At 36.8% G+C, this 12,498-nt stretch overlaps 1 long non-coding RNA gene across 1 annotated transcript in view; it reads left to right on the top strand.

Annotated features, from left to right (window-relative positions):
- The window catches only part of LOC144237692 (uncharacterized), a 17,078-nt gene extending 4,989 nt beyond the window's left edge, over positions 1 to 12,089 (top strand). The window contains exons 2-3 of the long non-coding RNA XR_013336927.1: positions 8,056 to 8,147; positions 11,918 to 12,089. This is a non-coding gene — a long non-coding RNA (uncharacterized LOC144237692). The remainder of the gene's footprint in view (positions 1 to 8,055; positions 8,148 to 11,917) is intronic.
- The last annotated feature ends 409 nt before the right edge of the window (positions 12,090 to 12,498 follow it).

The raw sequence follows: 12,498 nt of genomic DNA, 5'->3' as shown, positions 1-12,498 counted from the left end.
GCATATCTGTTTTTCATGAAGAGCAAGACACCAAGAATGAATGGGAGAACGGAAACAGGATATTCTTCGCTGCTGGTGGCTGCACAACCTACCTAAGCGAAGTGATTGCGTGGCTGGGACTATAGGTGTATGATTGCTTCAGGTGAGTGGTGATGTGTAAGCATTTGGAAGTCTTTTCCCTTTTCCCTCCATCTAGTGAGGAAAAATGTAAACAAGAACAAACAAGTGAACACAAAGAGCCCATGAGGATGTCAAAGGATGTTAGTAGTCACAGTGTATCCATGTGCCATAAATCCATATACAGTTGCCAACCTGAATGTCAGTGGGTTCTCAAAATTCATTCTCAAAGTGGAATATGAGTTGGAAGTAATGTGTGATTTCTGATGTAAGGAAATTAACAGTGGCTTTGTCTCATCCTTGTTCTTTATCTTGCCCACGTGGATGGGGTGTGGGAGATGTCTGCAAGACGATTGAATTACACAAAGAAAACTGCCAGGGTCTGAATTCCTGCTTCTGATACATAACCCTGGGAAGAGACAACAAAGTCAATTCCATAAAAGTCACATTTAGGTCTTTGGAAAAAATCACTTCCTCAGATTTGAAGCTAGGGTTAGGTTTAGGGTTGAGGTTGGAATTGGGGACGGAGTTAGGATTAAGGGTAGATTTTTAATCTTACAGTTGACTGAGGAATATATCATGTTCCTTTTCAGCTGAAATCAGTAAGGATTGCAAATCTTATCATTTCCCAGTACCAATACACGTTGTTCTCCCTCCCTGTCTCAAGCTATTTCTCTCGAGGAAAACGTTAGTGTGAAAATTGAAACCTTAGATATGACATTTATAAGATGCTCAGAATGTATTATATGAGTACTTTGCTGAATAATGAATAAAGCACAGCTTCTCATGTTTGTGGGAGGCGTACCTCTGAAGCCAGCCTCTTTATTCCAGTTTCCCACATAAGTCATTCTCCAGGCAAAGCAGTGACTACAGAGGAAGGGAGCCACTATGGGTTGTGTCCAGAAGAAAGCGACAAGACCACAATACTTTCCTGGTGATCCGTAAATTGAGCACTTTCAGATTTCGTTTAATAGAGCTCGCCTGCTCAGATGCACTGGAAGTCAATTATGTTATAAAACTAATGTTCAGAGCTTCTGAGAATAGAGATAAAGAACATCTAAAAATGCAATTGCTCTAGCTGTTCCTATGTCTTAGTAGGAGATGGTTTGCTTTTTAGTGGCTATGTTAATAAAATTAATTTTTGTTCTTTTTGATTAGAATTAAAAATCTTACACTAATGCAAGGCAGATGATTCTAGATTTACATACACAAGGCAAAAATCGGTCAAAATAATTTCCTTTTAATGATGCATATTTTAATGATTACATTACAAATACATACATGATTACAATATGTATTTGCAAAATGACTAAGAAATATTTACCTTGGTTCTATAAGGAAAATATTGCCCCACTGCCAGTATTAAGTGGACCAAAATTCAGAGTGCGTGGGTTTCATTACTGAGCAATAGCGTGTATTATATTACCCATAATCAGTGGTTTTAAAGGAGCTGAGAAGAATACTGTAGTAACATGATAATGAAAGTTTAACTATATTGCTATAGTAAATAATTCTGTTACCATGGCTCAGCTTCCATAGAGAAACTTTAAGGAAAGAAAAAAAATGTTTTCTCCTTACCCTGTTTTCTTGTCCTGAGTTTTCTGTCTTTGGTTTTCTACCCGGGGTTCTCACATGTTCAAGCAAGTTTTTTTGCTGGGATTCAAGGAGTGGAGGATAGAATTCCACATTCTCTGCCTACGATGGGCGCTCCATTGCATTTAGTTCTCCTACATTTCTGACATAATTAGGGGCGGCAGAAACCTCTTCAAGTGTTCTTTCAAGAACCAAATGACAGAACAGAACTATGAAATTTCTTTCTAAGCCTCAGAAAGAAGCACAGAATAATGGAATTCAGCTAAATCAATAACCAAGATTTTTCATCTAAAAAATAAAAATGTTTGGCTCTGGGAATGGAAAGGTGGGGACTGGCTTTAGAAGAAAACATGATCTGTAAAAATGATTCTTTTTTTCAACTTGAAATATGTAGCTAAGATGGGGAGTGAAGAAACAAAGTAAAATCAAACTGTCACTCAACTTTTTTTTTTGGTAAGCTGTTTAAAATATTGAAAGGGAAGCTCTGAAATAGAACCTAATTTCAAGATAGTAATGAACAGGAGATGTCAGGAATGGAAGGAAGAAGATGGAAAAAAGATACAAGGAGACTTTTTACTCAAAGTATGCTTTCAAATGGAAATTCGAAACATATAAATGAGAAAAGGCTGTGGTAGCCAAAAAAAGAGAAATTTATATATAGAATATATTTTTGTCCAGCTGAAATTAAAATATGAGAGATTAAAATATGTACTTTAATTAAAATATGTACTTTATACTCTAGGAACAAGTTGAGAAATGACAATAATAAAAAAGAGTGATAATATTATTAATATTTATAAAAAAATATTATGTGCCAGACATTGTCCTACAAGTTTTATGTATAACAGCTTAATAATTTTTACAACAACCCTAAGGAAAAACAATCCCCAGTTTGCAAATGGAGAAACTCAGACAAAGGAAGTTTAAGTGATTTGCCCAATCTAACATAGTAAGTGATGGGGCTCAACTTTTTTCTTAAATTTTTAAAGTTTTATCTACTCCTGAGAAAGAGAGACAGAGCGAGCAGTGGTGGGGCAGAGACAGAGGGAGACACAGAATCCAGGCTCTGAGCTGTCAGCACAGAGCCCGACGCGGGGCTCAAACCCGCGAACCGTGAAATCATGACCTGAGCCGAAGTCGGACGCCCAACTGACTGAGTCACTCAGGTGGGGCGGCGCTAAACTTTAATCCCACGTAATCTGACGTCAGAAACTGGATTCTTCACCACTGTATGCCAGAAAGTTAAAAATTAAAAAGAGAAATACAAGAAGAAAAGAGTGAACTGAAATGGAATAAGTATTAGTAGATATAAAAATAATCAAAGAGAAAGGTTGGCAATGAAAAATTTAGTCATTGAAATAAAAAGACATGAACAAGATGAACTTCAGTTTTCATGAAAAAAGAAAACAGGTTGGGAAAAAGAATTGAGGAACTGATTGGAATCCATCCACATAAACAATGAGATAAAATGTCTGTTATTTAAGCATTTAAAAGAGATTTAAAAACTCAGATCCAAAGGAATTAGAGAAGAACAGAGAAAACAGTGGTGAAGAAAAAACTGAAGAGATAGGTCATGAGAAGTTTCTACAAATTAAAAAGGCATGAGTCCAAAATTAAAAGTTCACTTCAACTATAAATTCTCATAATTTATTTATCTCCTATGTATGTGTCCCTACAAATAGAGAAGTTATTTTTTTCTTTCCAATATGGATGCCATTTCTTTCTTTCTCTTACCTTCTTGCACTATGCTGAACAAAACTGCTGAGAGTGAACATGTTAACCTTTTCCCAATCTTAGGGAGGAAGCATTTAGTCCTTTGCCATTATGTACTATGTCATCTATAAACTTTTTGTAGATACTATTTATCAAGTTGAGGAATTTCTCCTTTATTTTTATTTCTTCAAAAGTTCTTTTTTATCATGAATGTGTTGAATTTGTCAAATATTTTCGTGTGTGTGTTAACTTATACAATCATGTAATTTTTTCAATATGGTGGATTACATTGATTGATTTCTGAATGCTGTGTCTTTTCTATGAATGCTATCAGATCATCAAGTATAATTTTTAATATATTTTGCAAATTATATTTGCTAACATATTTAATGATTTTTGCACTTATATTTAAGAGGAATATTAGTTTGAAGTTTTCTTTGTTGTACTGTTTTTGTCTGGTTTTGATGTCAGCTTCATAAAATGAAATGAGTTTTATCCTCATATTTTCTGGAAGATATTTTGTAGAACTGGTGTTAATTCATTACATGTGTGATAGAATTTTCTCCTGAAATCATTTGGACCTGAAAATTTCATTTTGGGGAGAGTCTTTTAAAATTATAAATTGAGGATGTCTGGGTGGCTCAGTAGGTTAGGTGTCTGACTAGATCTCAGCTCAAGTAATGATCTCATGGTTTGTGGGATCGAGCCCCACATCAGGCTCTGTGCCGACAGCATGGAGCCTGCTTGGGATTCTCTCACTCCTCCTCTTTCTGCCCCTCCCTTCCCTCAAAATAAATAAATAAATAAAATTACAAATTGAATTAGCTCAATAATTACTGTGACTCTATAGTTATTGGATATTGAAATTATTTTAGGTACAGTGAGTATAGTAATTTGTGTTTCTCAAGAATTGATCCATTTAAATTTTTTTTTTAATGTTTACTTATTTTTGAGAGAAAAAGAGCAAGAGCAGGGGAGGGGCAGAGAGAAGGAGACACAGAATCTGAAGCAGGTTCCAGGCTCTGAGCTGTCAGCACAGAGCCCAATGCAGGGCTCAAATTCATGAACCATGAGATCAGGCCCTGGGCTGAAGTCGGACGTTTAACCAACTGAAACACCCAGGAGCTCCCCAAAGAAGTGATCCATTTTGTCTAAGTTGTAAAAATATGTGCATATAGTCTTTTGTAGAATTCCCTTATTATTCTTTTTTATGTCTGCAGGGTCTGTAGTGATATTCTTTCTTCCATTCTTCATATAGAGATTTGTGTCTTCTCTCTTTTCTTTGGCAGCTTAGCTACAGATTTGCTCCCTCTTTCTAGCCTCTTTGGTTAGAGAAAGGCTTTGCTAGGACACTTTTATCTGGGATTTTTGGTTGTTTCCAGGCTGCTGGCTTCTTCTGCTGCTAGTATGGGATATATGAGAAAACCAAAACCTGATGAACTCCCCATCACGTTATTCCTTTTTTACTTTAGGGGAGGAATATGGGAGGAGTATAGGAGGAGTAGGACGTCTATATTCTTGGAAAGGAAAATCCTCTTAATATTGTTTTAAAGAAGGAAGCTTCGGGTTTTTTCTGTTTTTGGTTTTTTGTTTTTTTTTTGTCTTTCAGCAATAGATAGCTAAAACACTTGCCAACCTATTCTGTGAGCTTTATAAATTTCATAGACAAGGACAGTATGAAAATGGAAAAAGTGAGCTCATCTTATATTTGTCCATACCCATCCTTGCAACACCAAGGTGGCCAGGATTCTAGTGGTCCCTCAGCTCTGGTGTGAGTTACATTAGCCAGGCTTCCTTGGCCCCAGAAGACCAACCTCTCATAGTATTTCTGTGGTCTCCTTAATTTACAGGTACAGTGGGAAATATCAAGACACTCACTGCTCCACTGCAATGCCCTCGGCCGAATCACTTGGTGTCAGCCAGCTGTGCTGTGTCCTGTTGCCCCTCCTGAAAAAGAAACCCATAGAGACTTAGGAAGAGATGATGTCTCAGGTGCTCAGTGTAGGCCAATAGGCTCAGGAATTGGTGGGTGGAGTGGCGGTGAGAACACACTTCCACAGAGGGGACTTGAAGCTCTGTCTTTACATTGAAAAAATGTTTAATTTTAGTATAGTTACCATGTAGTGTTATATTAGTTTTAGGTATACAATATAGTGATTCAACAATTCCATACATTACTCAGTGCTCATCATAAGTATAGTCTTAATCCCTTTCACTTATTTCACTCATCCCAACCTTCACCCCTCCCCTCTGGTAACTACTGGTTTGCCCTTATAGTTAAGAGTCTGTTTTTTTGTATTTGCCTCTCTTTTTTTGTTGTTATTTATTTTGTTTCTTAAATTCTACATATGAGTGAAATAATATATTTGTCTCTCTGGTTAACTTATTTCATTTAGCCTTATACACTCGAGATCCATCCATGTTGTTGCAAATGGAAAGATTTTATTTTTTTTAATGATAATATTCCATTGTATATAAATACCGCTTCCTTTTTATCCATTCATCAGTTGATGGACACTTGGGCTGCTTTCCTATTTTGGCTATTATAAATAATGCTGCAATAAACATAGGGGAGCATATTTCTTTTTGAATTAGAGTTTTCATTTTCCCTAGGTAAATATCCAGTATTGGAATTACTCAATCATATGGTAATTCTATTTTTAATGTTTTGAGGAATCTCCATACTGTTTTCCACAGTGGCTGCACTAGTTTGCATTCCCATCAACAGTGCCAGAGGATTCCTTTTTCTCTACATCCTCACAGACATTTGTTTCTTGAGTTTTTTATTTTAGCCACTCTGATGGGGTGAGGTGATATCTTATTGTGGTTTTGATTTCCCTGATGATGAAAAGATGAGCATCTTTTAATGTGTCTGTTGGTCATCTGTATGTCTCCTTTGGAGAAATGTCTATTCATGTCTTCTGTCCATTTCCTAATTGGATTATTTGTTGTTTTGGTGTTGAGTTACATAAATTACTTGTACATTTTGGATAGTAACCATTTATTAGATATGCCATTTGTAGATATCTTCTTCCATTCCATTGGTTGTCTTTTAGTTTTGTTGGTTGTTTTGTTTTTGTTTTTCTGTGCAGAAGCTTTGTATTTTGATGTAGTCTCTAGTTTATTTTTGCACTTGTTTCCCTTGCCTTGGGAGACATCTCTAGAAGGATTGTTGCTACAACCAGTTGTCAGAGAAATTATTGCCTGTGCTCTCTTCTAGGATTTTTTTATGGTTTCAGGCCTCACATTTATGTCTTTAATCCAGTTTGAGTTATTTTTGTGTATGGTGTTAGAAAATGGTCCGGTTTCATCGTCTTGCATGTAGCTGTCCAGTTTTCCCAACACGATTTGTTGAAGAGGCTGTCTTTTTCCAACTGCATATACTTGCCTTCTTTAATGTAGACTAATTGACTGTATTAATGAGGGTTTATTTCTAGACTCTCTATTCTGCTCTAGTTTTGTGCGAGTACAATACTCTTTTGATTACTACAACTTTGTAGTGTATCTTGAAATCCGAGGTTCTAATACCGTCATGTTGGTTTTTCTTTTTCAAGATTGCTTTGGCTATGTGGGGTCTCTTGTGGTTTCATATAAATTTTAGGATCATTTGTTCTAGTTCTGTGAAAAATGCTGTTGCTATTTTGATAGGAATTGTGTTAAATCTTCAGATATTATTGGGTAGTATGTGCATTTTAATAATATTTGTTTTTCCAATCCATGACCATGGAATATCTTTCCTTTTATTTGTGTCATTTTCAGTTTCTTTCATCAAGGTTTTGTAGTTTTAAGTGTATAGGTCTTTTACCCCTTGGTTAGCTTGATTCCTCAGAATTTTATTATTTTTTGATGCAATTGTAAATGGGATTATTTTCTTAATTTCGCTCTCTGCTTCTTCATTATTAGTGTATAGAAATGCAACAGATTCTGTGTATTGATTTTGTGTCCTGTGACAATTACTGAATTCATTTTTCAGTTCTGGGCTTTCAATCTGATCCTTGGTCCTGATTCCTGTAATTTTTCATTCCTGGAGGAGCTCTGGTCCACGAGACATGCAAAGATGTGCATATATAACTAGTCAGAGGACATTCTAGATGAAGCTGAATGAGCCAGGTGTGCATCAGGTCAGGGATCAGTTGAGCTGTTCTGAAGAACTTGTAGGGGCTGTTCTGAGGAAGTTTGGGGTAGTTTTTTGGAGCAATCTTTAGGATTTTCTATATAGGGTATTATGTCACCTGCAAATAGTGAGCTTTTCTTACCAATATGGATACCTTTCATTTCTTGTCTGATTGCTGAGGCTAGGACTTTCAGTACTATGTTGAATAGAAGTGGTGAGAGTGGACATCCTTGCCTTGTTCCTGATCTTAAGGAAAAACTTTTCCAGTTTTCACCATTGAATATGATGTTATCTGACTGTCTTTACATACTTTTGATACTTCTGCCTTTTTGAGGCATCTGCACTAGCTGCAATGTGACCAGTCTAACAGGCCTTCTGCTAGTGAGAGCTTCACCCTTATTGAAAAATACTTAATTTGAAAAAAGTTTGACAGAATTATAATTTTATTTGTATTTTCATAAACTCAAAGCATGGATTTCATTTGCTTCACACTACATGATATTTTTCTTGTCCATCAGGTGAACTGGCTGAAGTGTGGCTCCATCACACATGTGCAATGCTGAGTGGGTCTGGTGAGACAGAGGGGTGATGATGAAGACCAAGAGAGAAGGTGGGCTACCAAAGATGATAAAAATCTTCGGGCACAGGATCTCATGATTCTAACAGAAGTCACCAGAGAGATTGGAACTGTGGCCTATTAAGTAGATTTGCTCAAAGAGCAAATGAAGTCCCCCTAGCAAAGTTGCTATTTTGGCTGGGCTGGATTAGAAGCCATCTTGAAAAGCTATGTAGGTCAACTGTTAAATCCACATTCCTCTTTCATTTTTACCTTTCACAGACTCTTCGCTCTGACTTTCAGCTAACCAGAGAGAATGACATTTTCTGATTATCCAAAATTGCTTTTAAACGTGGTGAAACTAAAAGCACTTTTCAGGAATCTGAAAGGGAATTTTAAAGAGATGTTTACTGACCTTTCAGATAATGAGGCTACATGAGTGGGTAGAAGAATACAGACTGTCCTCAGGTTAAAAAGAAAGAAATCCCTCTTGCAGCATGGTCTGTTCTGCCCCATTTTGGACCAAAAAGGAGGTCATGTCCCAGGTAGAGACACACTTAGGGAAAGATCTTACTGTATAATGGTTTGTGTGATTTTTGAATATTGTGCTTTTTTTTTAATTACATCATAGTAATCCTATAAAATCTATGATTACGATCATCAATTCAGCATGGTGTGATACAGTATGCAGTAACCAAAATTCATCACCAAACTCATTCTTTGCAAAATTCTGGTCCCTAACCAGTCTTCCAAGAAAAGTGATTATAGTATATGTTAAGGGAGAATAAATACATTGAGAAATATCTTGTTTAAGTGAACTACCTGTGCATCGCTTACTTCAAAGTCAAATTCTATTTTAATATCCTGGAAATATGTACACAAGTGTTACTCCTTCAATGTGTGGCTATGTCTTCTATACTATTTTAATGTTCTACTCTAATATTGTTTTAAAGAGAAATCTAGCATAACTGATAACATGAAATAAATTTGATGCCATAAACATAAAACTGTTTAAGGCTGAAATCCTTCAAAAATTGTCAGTTTGGTTGTTTCCTTGGTTGGCTGTGGTAGGTCAGGGATTCTAATGCATCTAAAATTTAAGCTTTTCAAATAGATACCAAAAGCATGGAGTCTTTCTTTGGCATTTTTCCAAAAAGTAATATCATATCATATCATGAGCACTAAAATTATCCCTTGCATGTAATGCTAAGGTCAAGGAAAGTCTCAAATTTCTAAACAATTCCATGACTGCCACAGCAGATGGATTTTTCCTGGGTAGCACCCTGATATCCTGTGGAGTGCGACCTCAGAAGACGTGTAGGTTTGAGTCACTGGCAAAAGACAAGGTTTCTTCCACCTTGTTTTCTCTGCCACTTCATTCGATACACTGCTTGTCTGGAAATGGCATGAAAGGACTCAGTCCGTAGCCAAATTTCCAATAATTACAGGAGGATACTCAAACTTGGAGAGGGGGTTCATATAGTAGAAATGATAATATAGAAAATGGAAGGGTTCGGCTGAACTCATGAAGAATTTCTTTATTTTGTCCCTTTACTTTTCAGAAAGCTAGATTAATGGTAGAGACAGCTTATTAGTGAAGTGAAACGTTCCATTAGCTGGGAGACAACCACGCACCAGAACTCTGATGCAATCCGATGCTGTCTATGCTCAATATTTCAGTAATCAGGATGGTGTGGTGACGGAGGCAGAAGCTATTCTTTCTCACTCATTGGTTACTGCCATTACTTTTTTTAAAGGAGGATAAAATAAAAATATTCATTTTATTATATAAGAGTCAAAATAAACTCTAGCAAACTTGATTTTGGCAAATGTTTGCCACTGCCCTTAGCTTATAAGCAGGAATTTGGCCACCCAAAAGTTCAGACCAACCTATTAATAAATGTATTTGATTCTCCTAGGAGGAAATAATAAACCATTTGAAGTGAACGAATTCTTCTCAAGTCTCAGAATACCATTCAGAAATTATCTCTTATGAGGCCAATTCATGTGAATTTTCTCTGATGTGTCTATGAAAATATGCATAGCATCTGTGTAAAGATATGCTCAGCATGCATATTCCTTAAGTGTTTCAACCGAGGCCAGCTACTAGATTTACTCTCCTGTTATGCTAAAAATTTGACATCAGTATAGAAGATGGAAGATAATCTGTTCAGGTTTTGGTGTTGTGGCTTCAGTGTTCAGAGAGCTTTCCAAGTTAAGGAAGAGTGTGTTAATTATGTGAGAATTTTGCTCTCTTGTAAATAAAGGGCAACATTATCCCAAAAGGCTGACCTAAAGAGAGGAAAGCAGTACAGTAGTACATGGCAAATTAGATGTCTTTAGTAGTTCAGTGCTTTATGGAAAATCCCCAAGGTGTCATTCTTTCACATTTGACTGAGAATGTATTGTTTTCCCACAACAAATTCTTTTTTTTCTCAGGAATAGAATTTAGTGATTCATCAGTCATATATAACACCCAGTGCTCATCCCAACAAGTGTCCTTCTTAATGGCCATTACCCATTTATCCCATCCTACCATCCAAGACCCCTCCAGCAACCCTCAGTTTGCTCTCTGTGTTTAAGAATCTCTTGTGCTTTGTCTCCCTCCTTTTTCTATATATTATTTTTGCTTCCTTTCCTTTATGTTCATCTGTTTTGTATCTTAAATTCCACATATAGGTGAAGTCATATGATATTTGTCTTTCTCTAATTTCGCTTAGCATAATACACTCTAGTTCCATCCATGTTGTTGCAAATGGCAAGATTTCATTCTTTTTGATCGCCAAGTAATATTTTGTCACATATGTATACCCCATCTTCTTTATCCATTTGTCAGTTGATGGACATTTGGGCTCTTTACATACTTTGGGTATTGTTGATAGCACTGCTGTAAACATTGGGCTGCATGTACCCCTTCAAAACAGTACTCCTGGATCCTTTGGATAAATACCTAGCAGTGCAATTGATGGGTCATAGTGCAGTTCTATTTTTAATTTTTGAGGAATCTCAATACTCTTTTCCAGAGTGACTGCACTAGTTTGCATTCCCACCAGCAGTGCAAAAGGGTTCCTCTTTCTCCACATCTTCACTAACATCAGTTGTTGCCTGAGTTGTTCATTTTAGCCACTTTGATAGGTGTGAGGTGGTATCTCATTGTGGTTTTGATTTATATTTCCCTGATGATGAGTAATGTTGAGCATTTGTTCATGTGTCTGCTAACCATCTAGATTCTTCTTTGGAAAAGTGTCTATGCATGTCTTTTGTCCATTTCTTCACTGGATTATTTGTTTTTTGGGTGTTGAATTTGATAAGTTCTTTATAGATTTTTGGTACAAACTCTATCTGATGTTTCACTTGCAGATATTTTCTCCCATTCCATTGGTTCCTTTTTAGTTTTGCTGATTGTTTCCTTCACTATACACAAGTTTTTTGTTTTTTTTTTTATCTTGATAGGATCCCAATAGTTTATTTTTGCTTTTGTTCCCCTTGCCTCCAGAGACATGTTGAGTAAGAAGTTGCTGTGGCCGAGGTCCAAGAGGTTTTTGCCTGCTTTCTTCTCTAGGATTTTGGTGGCTTCCTGTCTTATGTTTAGGTCTTTCATCCATTTTGAGTTTATTTTTGTGTATGGTATAAGAAAGTGGTCCAGGTTCATTCTTCTGCATGTCGATGTCAAGTTTTTCCAATGCCATTTGCTAAAGAGATTGTCTTTTTTCCCACTGGATATTCTTTCCTGCTTTGTCAATAATTAGTTAGCCATAGTTTGTGGGACCATTTCTGAGTTCTTTATTCTGCTCCATTGATGTATGTGTCTGTTTTTGTGGCAGGTACCATACTGCTTGTTGATTACAGCTTTGTAACACAGCTTGAAGTCCAGAATTGTGAAAACCAAAGCTGGAGGCATCACAATCCCACAACAAATTCTAACTATGCAAGAGATCCTGCAGAGGTTAAGATTCTACCACCTGGAAAGAGAGAACTCTGCTTATGAAATGCCTTAGCAACACCAGGATTTCTGTGGGAAGGTGGTGCTGATGCGCCCAAGATGTATCACTATTGCAATATGTGGTATCAGGAAACAGTAGGTTGTAAAACCCAGGGCTGGCTTTCTAACTCACACATCCTACCTAATATCAGTTGGTAACGGAGTGCCCCAAAAGGGACAATTAACACACAGCACTAAGGTACAGATCCAGGTTTTGTGGGTATGAACATTATACACAATGGGGAACACTTCTTTAAGAAAAAAATTCTAGGGGCACCTGGGTTGCTCAGTCTGTAAAGCGTCCAAATTTTGAGCCCTGAGTCAGGCTCTGTGCTGTGAGTTCAAGCCCTGAGTTGGACTCTGTGCTGACAGCTGAGAGCCTGGAGCCTGCCTCAGATTCTGTGTTGCTCCTCTCTCTCTCTG

This window comes from Crocuta crocuta, unplaced genomic scaffold (genome assembly GCF_008692635.1).
Source record: "Crocuta crocuta isolate KB4526 unplaced genomic scaffold, BGI_CrCroc_1.0 scaffold160, whole genome shotgun sequence".
Classification (NCBI taxonomy): domain Eukaryota; kingdom Metazoa; phylum Chordata; class Mammalia; order Carnivora; family Hyaenidae; genus Crocuta; species Crocuta crocuta.
This window is presented reverse-complemented; position numbering and strand designations above follow the sequence as displayed.